The sequence below is a fragment of the Rattus norvegicus genome, chromosome 2 (genome assembly GCF_021556685.1).
Source record: "Rattus norvegicus strain SHRSP/BbbUtx chromosome 2, alternate assembly SHRSP_T2T, whole genome shotgun sequence".
Classification (NCBI taxonomy): Eukaryota; Metazoa; Chordata; class Mammalia; order Rodentia; family Muridae; genus Rattus; species Rattus norvegicus.
The window spans coordinates 204456306-204468442 of NC_141535.1; the positions used below are offsets into that span (position 1 = coordinate 204456306).

Below are 12137 nucleotides of genomic sequence, written 5' to 3' on the forward strand. Positions count from 1 at the left end.
CCTCCCCTTTTATATGGGCTTCCCCGAGACTTTTGATAATTAAGAGATGAAACTCTTTAAGAGAAAATATAGGAAATATATGGAAAGGTAAAGTTTAAAAATGTTTTATCCCAATTTAATTATGCTATTGCTTTAGTTTTGATTTGGACATAAAGTAATCTTAAAGTTTAATGAGTTGAACATTTGGTCTCCGGCAGGAAGTGTTCATAATAAGTGTTACTTATTTTGAAATAAATAGGTCATAATATAGTATGCTAATTTTTCATTGAATTAAAAAACCTTGTACCTGGATGATATATTATTAGGAAGTCATTTTTGGAGGAATTAGGTCACGGATGTACACCTTTGAATAGTTAGTTTTGTCCCTAGACTCTTCTTTCTTTGTCTGCTTCCTCAATGGCATGAGGTAAGAAATTTTACCTTGTGATGATTTCCTTGGCATGATATCTTTGTTTATTTTCACAGCTAAAAACAATGGTGTTTACTTACCAGTGATTGATATCTTCAATCTGAACCAAAATAAATCTTTTATATTTTCTTATTATTTTTCTCTTATGATCATATCACACTGACAGATAAATAATGTCAAGGAAAATAAAACAAAAAGTTGAGAAAGTGTGTGTGTGTGTGTGCACGCGCGCATGCGGAAGGAAATTTAAGTAGAACTTTACATTGATAGTCAGAGAAAATGTTCCATTTAAACATTTTAACATGGGGGTGTTTCTTTTAAAAGAAGAATAACATTCTAATATAGTGTAGTAAAATACCATAAAATCATCATTTTGTATTTTGGAGTCTGGGTGTATATTTGTTTAAAACATAATAAATAGTAGAAAATAAGATAAAGAATCTGTCTACCATTTCCATCTTTTTATTAAACACCTCTTTCTTATCGTGTACTTGTTATGGTAAAAAACAGAAAAAAGGCACACAACCAGTTCCCGAGTTTCCCACTCTGCATGTTCTCTCCCAGGCTCTCTCAGACCTGGGTGGTCAGTGAGCCTGCAGCCAGGCACTCTGAAAGGCCACCCTGCCCCTCACTCACAGCTCTCTTGGCAGATTGCTACCATGCCAGGCATGCACGTCCCAATTCTACAGTGGGTAGGTGTGTCCTACTACCATAAACTCTCTTGAACTCAATTAAGTTGCCACATGAAAGACACACCACGCAATATGCTCTGATCCAATTGATAAGACATAATTTTCCCATCTAGACAATACAAAATCCTGTACACACCCATTCCTTAAAAATAGTCATAACTACCTGTAACTATGCACAGAGAAGAATCTTACATCTGGAGCCATGTTCTCGAAGCCCCTTCTTCCTCGCTCTGGCCTCCTCTCTCCTCTTCTCCCTCCCTTCTAAAACCTCTGTTCCTGCCTCCCTTCCTTCTCGTCCAATGACAGGTCTCATTTTATCTTGTTTGCCTTCACCTACATAATGACATCAACCTACATGTACTGACTTCCTCACTTCATTTGGTTCCATTTGTACTCTTGAATTCAGTCAGGTATTTGGGCCATCTTTGATGTCATTAAGGATACATATGTATATATCTGCATATATATATATATATATATATATATATATATATATATATATATATATATGGTGGTTTTTCAGAAAAGCCATGCTGTTTTGATTATTTTCTCTAATAGGCTTTGTTTTTTATTATATTTTTTAAAAATTAAAATATAATTACTTATTTCCTTCTTTACTTCCTTCCCTCTAATCTTTCTGTGTTTATCCTTACTTCTTCTGAAATTCTGGCTTCATTTTCCTTATTTGTCATTAAATACTGTTACTCAGACTACATATCTCCATCTGTTGTGGCATGACCAATCTTCTTTCATAACAGCTTGACCCAGAGCGGGGAAGCAAGGCAGGAACAACTGGGTGAAGGATGCCTCATGTGGAGACAGAGTGGCATAAGAACCGAGTCTTGGGAGACAGGCTTCACTGAAACAGCTCATTTAATTCTGGAGGGAGAGGAGGAGTTGGGCAAAGGATATTTAAACCTTTACGGGATGAGTAGGGGATCAGGTGAATGTACATCCTTGGCCAGGTCCAGGATGCTGGGGATGTCTCATTTCCAAGAAGAGAAGGGTACTGCTAGACATTACCTTATAAGGGAAGAGGGAGTTTAACCTGGCTACAAGCTATATGTTCTTCTCTTGTGAGGTAAAGTTTAGGACACAGAACTACAAGCACAGGGACATGCAGGTCTGGGACAGAGTTGGGTGAACAGACAAGATTTCCTGGTTTTGACATAATATGACCAACTTTAGCAGCTCCAGCCCTGCTTCCCACAGCTCCACATCTTCCCTGGTCCCACTGCTCTCCTTTTCTGTGTTATTAAAGGTAGGTAGCATCCTAGTCATCAGCCTCCTTGTTGGGAATGGTTTGGTACTGAACCAAAACATGATTGATTGTGACTTTGGGAATGTTGTTTACTTGCTGTTTTAGAAGATGGATGAAAGGAAAAGGAAGAGGAAGATCAGGGTACAGGGTAAAGGACAGGAAGAAGCCAAGTGTCAGAGGTTTTGAGTATCATTGTGTGTTACCTGGGGCATAGCAGGCCCAAAGATCTCATTGGAAATCTTTAACTACCTGTATATTTTGTTCCACTAGATTCATTAACACAGAAACAATATTCCTCCCACAGTACAACACAAGTCCCTCTTGCTCAGCTGTCAGCAGGTTTAGGTCTCTCTTCTCTTGTAAAGCAACCCTCATAAGGATGTTATCTGCTTCTGGAGGGACTTGAGGCTGTCCAAGATGGATGCCATGACCTGGTCAAACTTGTGAAAGTCGCCAACCAGGTGTTGTGTCTGTGCCAGAGCTGTCCCAGCATCCTCTGCTGCTCCTACTAAGATTGCCAGGCAGAGTCCAAAAGGCAGGATGAAGATCTATTTCTCTGGTTCCCTTCTAGCTGCCAAGTGAATTCTTTAGACTCATACAGGAAGACCTGTGGAGTAACATAAGGAGGCAAAAACCGGGGAGGAGGTTAGTGCAGAGATTGATGCTGTGATTGCACCAAAGAAGAGTGTGGGAGATTGGGGAGGTATTAACACACTGGCTTGGTTACAATGATGTCAGGAACAAGAAGGATGGAACTTGGAAGAGGGCCCTATGAAGCAAAGTGTGAAGGATAGATTAAAAAGAATGTTTTGTCACCAAAGGTCTCACCAAGATTTGATCCTGATTGCTGGGTTCAGAGTCCAGAGAAATGTTCAACATCCCTTTTCATCAGGGAAATGCAAATCAAAACAATCATAAGATTCCACCTCACACCAGTCAGAATGGCTAAGATCAAAAACTCAGGTGACATCACCTGATCCATCACCAACAGATGCTGGTGAGGACGTGGAGAAAGAGAAACACTCCTCCATTGTTGGTGGGATTGCAGACTGGTACAACCATTCTGGAAATCAGTCCGGAGGTTCCTCAGAAAATTGAACATTGCACTACCTGAGAACCCAGCTATGAATTTCCTAGGCATATACCCAAAAGATGCTCCAACATACAGCAAAGGCACATGCTTCACTATGTTCATAGTAGGCATATTTATAATAACTAGAAGCTGGAAAGAACCCAGATGCCCTTCAACAGAGGAATAGATACAGAAAATGTGGTACATCTACACAGTGGAGTACTACTCAGCTATCAAAAACAATGACTTCATGAAATACATAGGAAAATGGATTGAACTAGAAACTACCATCCTGAGTGAGGTAACTCAATGACAGAAAAACACACATGGTATGTACTCCCTGATATTAGCCCAAAAGTTCAAATTACTCAAGATACAATCCACCGACCACAAGAAGGATGAATAAAGTGCAGGTGCTACACTCCTTCTTAAAAGAGAGAACAAAAATATTCATGGGAAGGGATATGGAGGCAAGGTTTAGAGCAGAGACTGAAGGAACAGCCATTCAAACCCTGCCCCACACATGACATACACCCACACGTGCGCGCACACACACACACACACACACACACACACACACACACACACACACACACAGTCACCAAAACTAGATAAGATTGATGTAGCTAAGACGCTAAGAATTTTAGGAACCAGATATAGATGTCTCCTGAGAGACACAGCCAGAACATGTCAAAACAGAGATGAATGCTTGTATTGAACCACTGAACTGAGAACAGGATCCCCATTGGAGGAATTAGAGAAATGATTGAAAGAGCTGAAGGATCTTGTAACCCAATAAAAGCAACAATGTCAACTAACCAGAACTCCCAGGGACTAAACCACTACCCATTGACTATACATGGACTGACCCATGGCTCCAGCTGCATCCAGAGGATGACCTTGTTGGGTACCAATAGAAGGAGAAGCCCTTGGTCCTGCCAAGGTTGGACCCCAGGTGTGGGGGAATGTTGGAGGGGCAGGAAGGGAGGGGGTGGATGGGGAGTGGACCACCCTTATAGAAGAAAGGGAAGGGGATGGGATAGGGGGCTTGTGTCTGGGAAACTGGGAAAGGAAATAACATTTGAAATGTAAATAAAAAATCCAATAAAAGAAAAAAAAGAAAAAAGAATGTTTTGTTACTTTCATATGGGTAAAGGCCCATCTATTCATGAAGCAAGACGTTAATGGGAACAGTTGCCAACAATATCTAGGAGTTGAGAGGAGCTGTTAGGGGAAAGAGGTCAGTTCTGTGTTGGATGTTTTTTTAAAAAAGGAGAAGGTGTCTCGGACCTACTTGTCAACTTTGCTTTACTGGTCCACAACACTCTGGTAGATAGGACTGGTTATGGAGCCAGAAGAAGTTGTCCAAAAATGTATAAGTCAGCAGCAAGATATCTAGCAAACAAATGGGAATAAACCTGGAGAACTGTTTCTATACTCCAGTCTAGGAAATACATTTCTGGGGCTTTGTTTGTTACTTTGAGTATATGTATCCTGATATTTCTATTCTGCAATTCCAATAGCAGCAGCCCCTCATGCATGTCGCTCTCTTGGAGAAGGGAAATATGCCCTCCTGGTTACTGATATGGGAAGCAGACAAAGAAGCAATCAAAACCAAGAGAATCTAGATATATTGGAATTCTCAAAGGCTTCTGGAACCATTTCAGAAGGTAGTCACCTGTCCCTATAGCTTTGTTAGGGTTTATCTCTATTTAGGAGATCAAAGAAAAGATGTAGGGTATTGGTGGGGAGAGAAAGCCATGGCCAAAGACAATTAAGGTTTTTCCAAAAATTCTTTGAAGGGGGCTGAGAGTTAAGATTTAAGGGAGGGAAAAGGTGGGTTTAAGAGGGTATATTGAGTTGAGGGAAATTTCCATTCTGAAGAATTTGATGGGCCAAATGAGCTGTATTTTTTGAGAAGCTATTATAGATCTTAAGGAGAATAGGGAAGATATTAATTGATCCTTATGTTGAGAGGGGGAGTCTCCCCATACCAAGATATCATTCACATAATGATAAATATGGAGATTTTTGTCTAAGTAGAACCTTAATCCTGTGGCAATGGCCTATTGTCAGATGATGGTCTGTCTGTTGTTCTTTGTGGGAAGATTGTTCACTCATATCATAAGGCTGGCCTAGGGTTGTTAATGGGGGTAATTGAGAACAAAATGTGTTGGTAATCTTTCTGGTGGAGCAGGATAGAAAAATATATGTACACTTGCATAAATGTGTAATACATCTTTTCAAGTCTGTGTAGGCTTAGATTTTTTTCAAAACACACTCTTAATAAGGGATTTTAAATGCTTTAACATGCCCCCACAATTATAGTCATTGTTCAAAGAGAAGGGAGAAAGTATGTTAAGTAGAACAATGGGATATGGACATGAGTAGAAGTAGCTCCTTGGGGTGATTGCAATCTCTGCTTGTCAGAATACCAAGAGTCCAGTTCAATAGTCTTGGAAAAGCAAGCACGAATCAACAGTGGTATCACTGTCTAACAAAAACTCCAAGTACTTGGCCGAATTGGCATGAACCAGTGGGAGCAACCAAGCCCAGCCAAATGCCAAAAGTTTTTTGCCATGATTCTCTCAACAAAGTAAAAATCAGCAAAAATAAAGATAAGAGACTAATCAAGCATTGCACAGCTAGCTATGCAAATACACCTTCACTGTCCATTGAGTCCTAGTTAAACTCTCTACAAACAACATGTGTCCCCCTATGAGTTTTAGCTAAAACATTATGTGAGTCTGTCTTAGTAAAACACCATGTGAGTCTACACACGACATAGCCAGAAAAATTCTAGTTAAAGTCTCTTTGCATCGATTGTATTCATGTGGTTTTAGGCCTGACTCCTTGGCATTAGATATACAATGAGTGTAGGGGCACATTTCAAGGGAGAACTAGTTCTTCTCTCAGGAGTCCTTAGTTTCCTGTCAATCTTTGTCAGAGGCAAGATCCCATTAGATTTCTTCCTTCTATAAAAACATTCAGCGATGCCATTCTTCAGGTTCTGTTTAGGTACCTATACTGTTGAGATGTCATGGACATAGCTTTCTTGTCATTTCTAGGAGAAAACATCTCACAGCACAAACCTTGATCTTTCTATTAAAATATTTTCTACTACTCTTCCAGAGTATTCCCTGAGTCTTAGGTTACAGGAGCTCTGTTGGAACTGCATACCACAGAATCAGTTCTGTTTTGATCACTCATGGTTTTTTGTAGTGCCCTATGTTGTGAAAGTAATTTTCTCTGTTAAGGGCTGAAAGTTACTCTTAACTGTGAGTAAAAGGCTAAATATCTAGAACGCAGTTAGGAATTACTATATTCAAGTGGGGATAGTAGATTCTCCTCTAAGATCTAAGAACAATCTACCCTGGGGAGAAGAACAGACTTCCAGCAGGAGGCACAGTTTGCCTCTGGTTGAGCTAGCCTCTTTATAATCGGTGGGTAGAACTCTTGGTGCCTCCCTGTCTTTGCAACCTGCATAGCACTCACTGGTACTATGAAACCTACTCCTCAGGGAGAAAGCTTTCAGATCAGATCTAGTTCTTTTGAGTCCTATGCACAAAGTATATGTTATCTTGAGCAATAAGGACTTACTGTCAACCTCTTGAAGGCAACTGAGGACAAGAGTAGCCTAAATTGTTTTGGGAGTGTTTGACTCTTCTCACCAAAAATTAGAAAGGGAATTTCTCTTAAGCCTAGTACTTATGTTTTTCTTGGTCGCTATTAACAGTGAGAACATTCTCAGCTCAAATGGCTTACAATTCATGTAAACATTAAACAAAAAGACAAATGCACAACACACACACACACACACACACACACACACACAAATTAGCCATTCTATTTCAGTTGAAGTATTTCAATATTCAAGGTGGAACTGGTTTGTACTAATTTAGTTTTGATATGCTGTTGGTGTCACCAGAACAGACGCTGTAGCTCTATATTCAGACCTTTAGGCCATATACTCAGGGCATGAAACCCATTCCCCTGGATGGCCTAGTTTATAATATTAGCTGTAGAAGCAAGCACAGCCGAAACATAGGACTACCAGGAAAATTCAATATAAGCCAATTGACAATATTCAACTCTTAAATTCCATTAATTTGGAAAAAGAAACAGTAGGAAAAATAAAATAAGATAGAGGTTGGAAGAGAATATACACAGAACCATTTTTTTTATTCCTCGCCTCCCCTAAGCCCTTCTGCATCCTGTCCCTCTTCCTAACTAACTACCCAATTTTAAGTTCTTTCTCAACAAACAAAAACCAAATACAGCAACCCTTTCCTCAAACCAAGAAAACAAAATACCCCCCAAATTAAAAATAAAAGCGAGTAACAGCAAAAGACCCACCAATTGGTAACCAAATAAAAGATGCACAAAAACTGTAGAGTCTTACATGTTACTCAACTACTTCTGAATATGAGACCTGCACTGGAATACGCAGTGTCATTCTTGAATAAAAGAGAAAGCAGATGTTTCCTCTTCCAGCAAGTATAGATGACAGTTCAATTTTTAACCTTTACCTTAGTTAGGTTTTCATTCATTCACTCATTTTTCAAATACAACAGAATAAATTTAAATGGGCAAGAGAAGCCCACAGAAGAAAAAGAGCCCAAGAGAAAGAAAGTGCAAGAACAAGAGCCCCCACACGTCTATACTCAGGAATCCCCTTAAAGCACTAAACTGGAAGGCATAACGTAAATGCAGAGGACATGGTTCAGCCCCTCGCAGGGCTGTGCGTGGTGCTTCAGTTTTTCTGAGTTCCTAAGAGTGTCGCTCATGTTGATACAGAGGACTTGGTTTTTGGTTGTTGTTTTTGTTGGGTGTCCTTTGACTCTTACACTCTCTCTAACTCTCCTTCCTTGGGGTTTCCTGAGCTCTGAACAGAAGGATTTGATGGAGACCTTCCGTTTAGTCCTGAGTGTTCTGAAGCCTCTCACTCTGTGTCATTTCTGGCTGTGTATCTCTATATTTGTTCCCATCTGCTGCAGGAGAACTTCTCCGATGCTAGCTGAGAAAAGCACTGATATAAAAGAATAACAATAGAAGGTATTTCATAACTATATTTTTTTCTTCTTTTTTAACTAGTATTACTTGGTTTTACCCTAGGTCCTTAGCCTATTAAGTCTCAGGTTCTTGGTCATCCAAGCAGTGTTTGGGTTTCATCTTGCGTAGTGGGTCTTAAGTCATAGCAGATATGGTTTGAATCCTTTCACCAGCTTGTGCCACCCTTGCCATGGCAAATCTTGCAAGCAGGAAAGCATTGTAGAGCAAAGGGTTTGTGGCTGGCCTGGTGTTTGTGTTTCTCTTTGAGAGCATAAAGAGTTATGTCCTATCGCTAAGACACTAGACGTAGGGGTAAAGGCTCTACTACTCCATGTTCAATCAGTGATGTAGGTGCAAATTGGCTGCTTTGTGGTATATGCCAGTAGGGTATGTTGGAGAAGTGAAGGCAGGAGGATCATGTGTATGAGGTGATCCAGGGCTCCACTTTTGGTTGTAACGAAACAGCTTGACAGTGCAGAGTATGTTTTGCTCTTTCAGAGGAACCAAGCTCAATTTCTAGCACCCATGTCAGTAGCTCACAAGCCAGTACACCCAAAAAGACTGTGTTTATTGACTAGGCTTTGGTAATGTTAGGGTTTAACCTATTTAATACATTTATTAATCTTTTTAATAAACTGCCTTGAAGATAGCAGTGTGAGGCTTTGGGCTGAGGGCACTGTAATCCATGGGAAACTCTGTAAAAAGGAATTCCAATAGGAGTCTATATCAGGCTTTTATGTTTGATTTGATATTTTGAGAGGTTTCTGAACTGTAAAATAGTTCAGGTCCTTAAAACTTCCACTTCCTACTTTAAAACTACTGACCTATATCTATAAAATGCCCAGAACATTTTTAAATGCTCTTAAATTTTTTTCATCAGAACACTTATGATTCGGAAAATTATTATTATTAATAAAACATCTCAGAAGTAGGTGCTGTGTTTCTTCATAGTGCTGGAAGCTTGTATTTATAAGGAAATGTGGGTTTTTTGTTTTACATAACAAATTATTTTAAAACAAGAAAAATTGACTAAAACTGTGTTTAATAACTCAAAAATATGCACTGAACCAAAAATTAATGCGTTGGAGTAGTCGAGATCGGAAACTGCAGGTTATTTAAATACTAATTTTTACAGAAATGTCTGGCCATGCATTAGGTACTGATATATATGAGGGTTTTTTTTTTGTGGGTTTCCACTTGTGTGTATAGGTGAGTGTTGACAGATAACAAGAACATTTCAAAAGATTTAGATTACTTCCTCGCAGATAGAGGCTCAGTATCCTAAAATACACACAGAAGTTTAGCAGTTGGCTCAGGAAAGAAACGATACCTGTGCCATTGCTCTGAACCCGGACTTACATGAAGATTATACAGAACTGAGTGTCTTAGAGATTCTAATATACAGCGAGAAGGCTGGCTGTGAATTAGAAATAGTTACCATCAATTTACTATTGATATATGGTAGTCCTTTGGAATTAGGCAAAGGTAGAAAATAAGTGATAGATAAGTGAGAGAAAAGAAATTGAGACTAGCTTTCATTGCTTTGATCTTTTTTGTTTTGGGAAATTAGCCTCAGGTAAACTGAGCTACATTCCCTCTGCTGAAAAAGTAATGTTAAAGCATCTGATAACAAAAGTTTCTAAAAAGAAAGACAAGTTATTTGTTTTACTTGAAAATGTGCTCACAATCATCTTTCGTGCATCAAAAACATGAAATATAGGTTCTGGGGACATGTCTCACTTGGTAAAATGCTTGATGCCTACTAAATATGAGGACCTCAATTTGTAACCGCAGAGCACATGTAAAACTCTGGGCACATTAGGGCACGCCTGTAGTTTCAGAGCTTGGGGTATGGGACAACTTTGCCTGGGCCTTGGAGGTCAATTGATGAGACCTGATACAAGTTCCAGGTTCAATGACAGACCCTATCTCAAGAGAATAGTGTTGGAGGATGATTCTCAATGTAGACCTCTGACTTCTACAGGCACATCCACACATGTATACATGCACTGGTATACACATGTGCACATACTTAGATGAGCACCACACATGCATAAGAACACACACATATGCATATGAAATAACTATGTTAAATAGTGTTCTAATTACTTTTCAATGTGTCACCTCAATATTCAAACTCATTCTATGCTGTGTAGAGTACTCTGCAATGGATGAAGAGACCAGAAGAAAGCAAGAACCAAATACAGACTGTTTCCTTAAAACATACACATCTTACATCTTACTACAAACCATCTCATTTTCATAGAGAAATAGGATCATAAAAAGTAGCGTGATGCAAGATGGTTATTGCTGGATCTTCTAGGGTCTGGTTCTCAGCTCATGATGACAATGGCGGTGGAGGAATCTTTAGAGTGGGCATAGTGGAAGAAAGATAGGTAGCTGCTGCCCCAGTAGGGAAAAGGGTATTAGGACAATGAATTTTTATTTGCTTGCTTGCTCCTGAATGCCATGAAAGGAAAACACCACATTCCCTTGTCATGGTCATTTCAGAATGTCATGTGTCACCTCAGACCCAAAGAACAGGGGCAATTGACCAAGGACTGAAACAATGAGCCAGAATAAACTTTTTTCTCCTTTAAACCAGAACATCTCCAGAATTTTGGATTAATAATGGCGAGCAAACATAAAGGAAAATTGAATAAAGTTATCAGCCATGTGTGCAACTTTGTCTTTCTGCACTGCTGTATAGGTTTCCGGTTAAAAGCACATCCCTCCTTATTCTTATCCCCTCTTCCTTAACACTATATTGATCAATATTCATGTTGGAAGAATTTGATCATAAATGAAATAGATCTTATGGTTGCAAGTTGATATGCAATTAAAAGCCTGATAAAGTTTAGAAAGTTCCTCATATGCACATGATTTCTCTTATCATTGTGGAGTCAGCAGTCTAAGAAATCAGCTACCTGGGTACAGCTATCACATATCTTAATTGGTTATTTTGTTTATTTAGATTTCAAATCTTAACACCCTTCCCAATTCCTCTCTGATAACGCACCATTCCACCCTATTTAAATCTTTTAGAGGTTATGATATTAGACAACACAAATACTTTAAAATATTAGATATTTAATTTTTCTATTGATTGCCTGTCTATTATTTTATTTTTATTTTATTTATTTATTTATTTTTGGCATATGTTTCAGAGAGAAGCAGTCCTGTCTGGGGCAGGCAGAGAAGAAGCTGAACAGCTTGTTGTGCTGTATGCAGGTTTCGGACCACCTGAATTTCCCAGGCAGAACAAAGGCGGCAGAGAAGGAGGGCACTACTGAACGCAAACAAAAGATGTAGTCTTAATAAAGATTTTACAAATGCATGAGAGCTCACACTAATAAGACTTTTCTGGGAAAAAAGCAAGTCAGGAATTTTGACTGGAAGGGATTTTAAAATCAGAACGTCGTTGAATTATTAATGAGCCAAACTGGTATTTTTTTTTTTTCATTTTCTATTCTAATCCAAGAAATCTTCAGGGTAGCTGTTTGAAATGTACTCTTTTCCCCATCTTCTGCTTTAGGCATTCATAAATTTACTTTAAAACACTCTTCTCAGATAGCACACAATCAGATGAACAAGATCGCTCAGGAGACGAAGTTAAACTTCCGACACTCACTATTGTCATTTCAGCACATT

The 12137-nt window shown here is 39.1% G+C and overlaps 1 long non-coding RNA gene across 1 annotated transcript; it reads left to right on the forward strand.

Annotated features, from left to right (window-relative positions):
• The first annotated feature begins 2188 nt into the window (after nt 1-2188).
• LOC147996498 (uncharacterized) lies at nt 2189-11823 on the forward strand. Its single transcript, XR_015678287.1, has 2 exons — nt 2189-2362; nt 11654-11823. It is a non-coding gene; the product is annotated as an uncharacterized LOC147996498 (long non-coding RNA).
• The last annotated feature ends 314 nt before the right edge of the window (nt 11824-12137 follow it).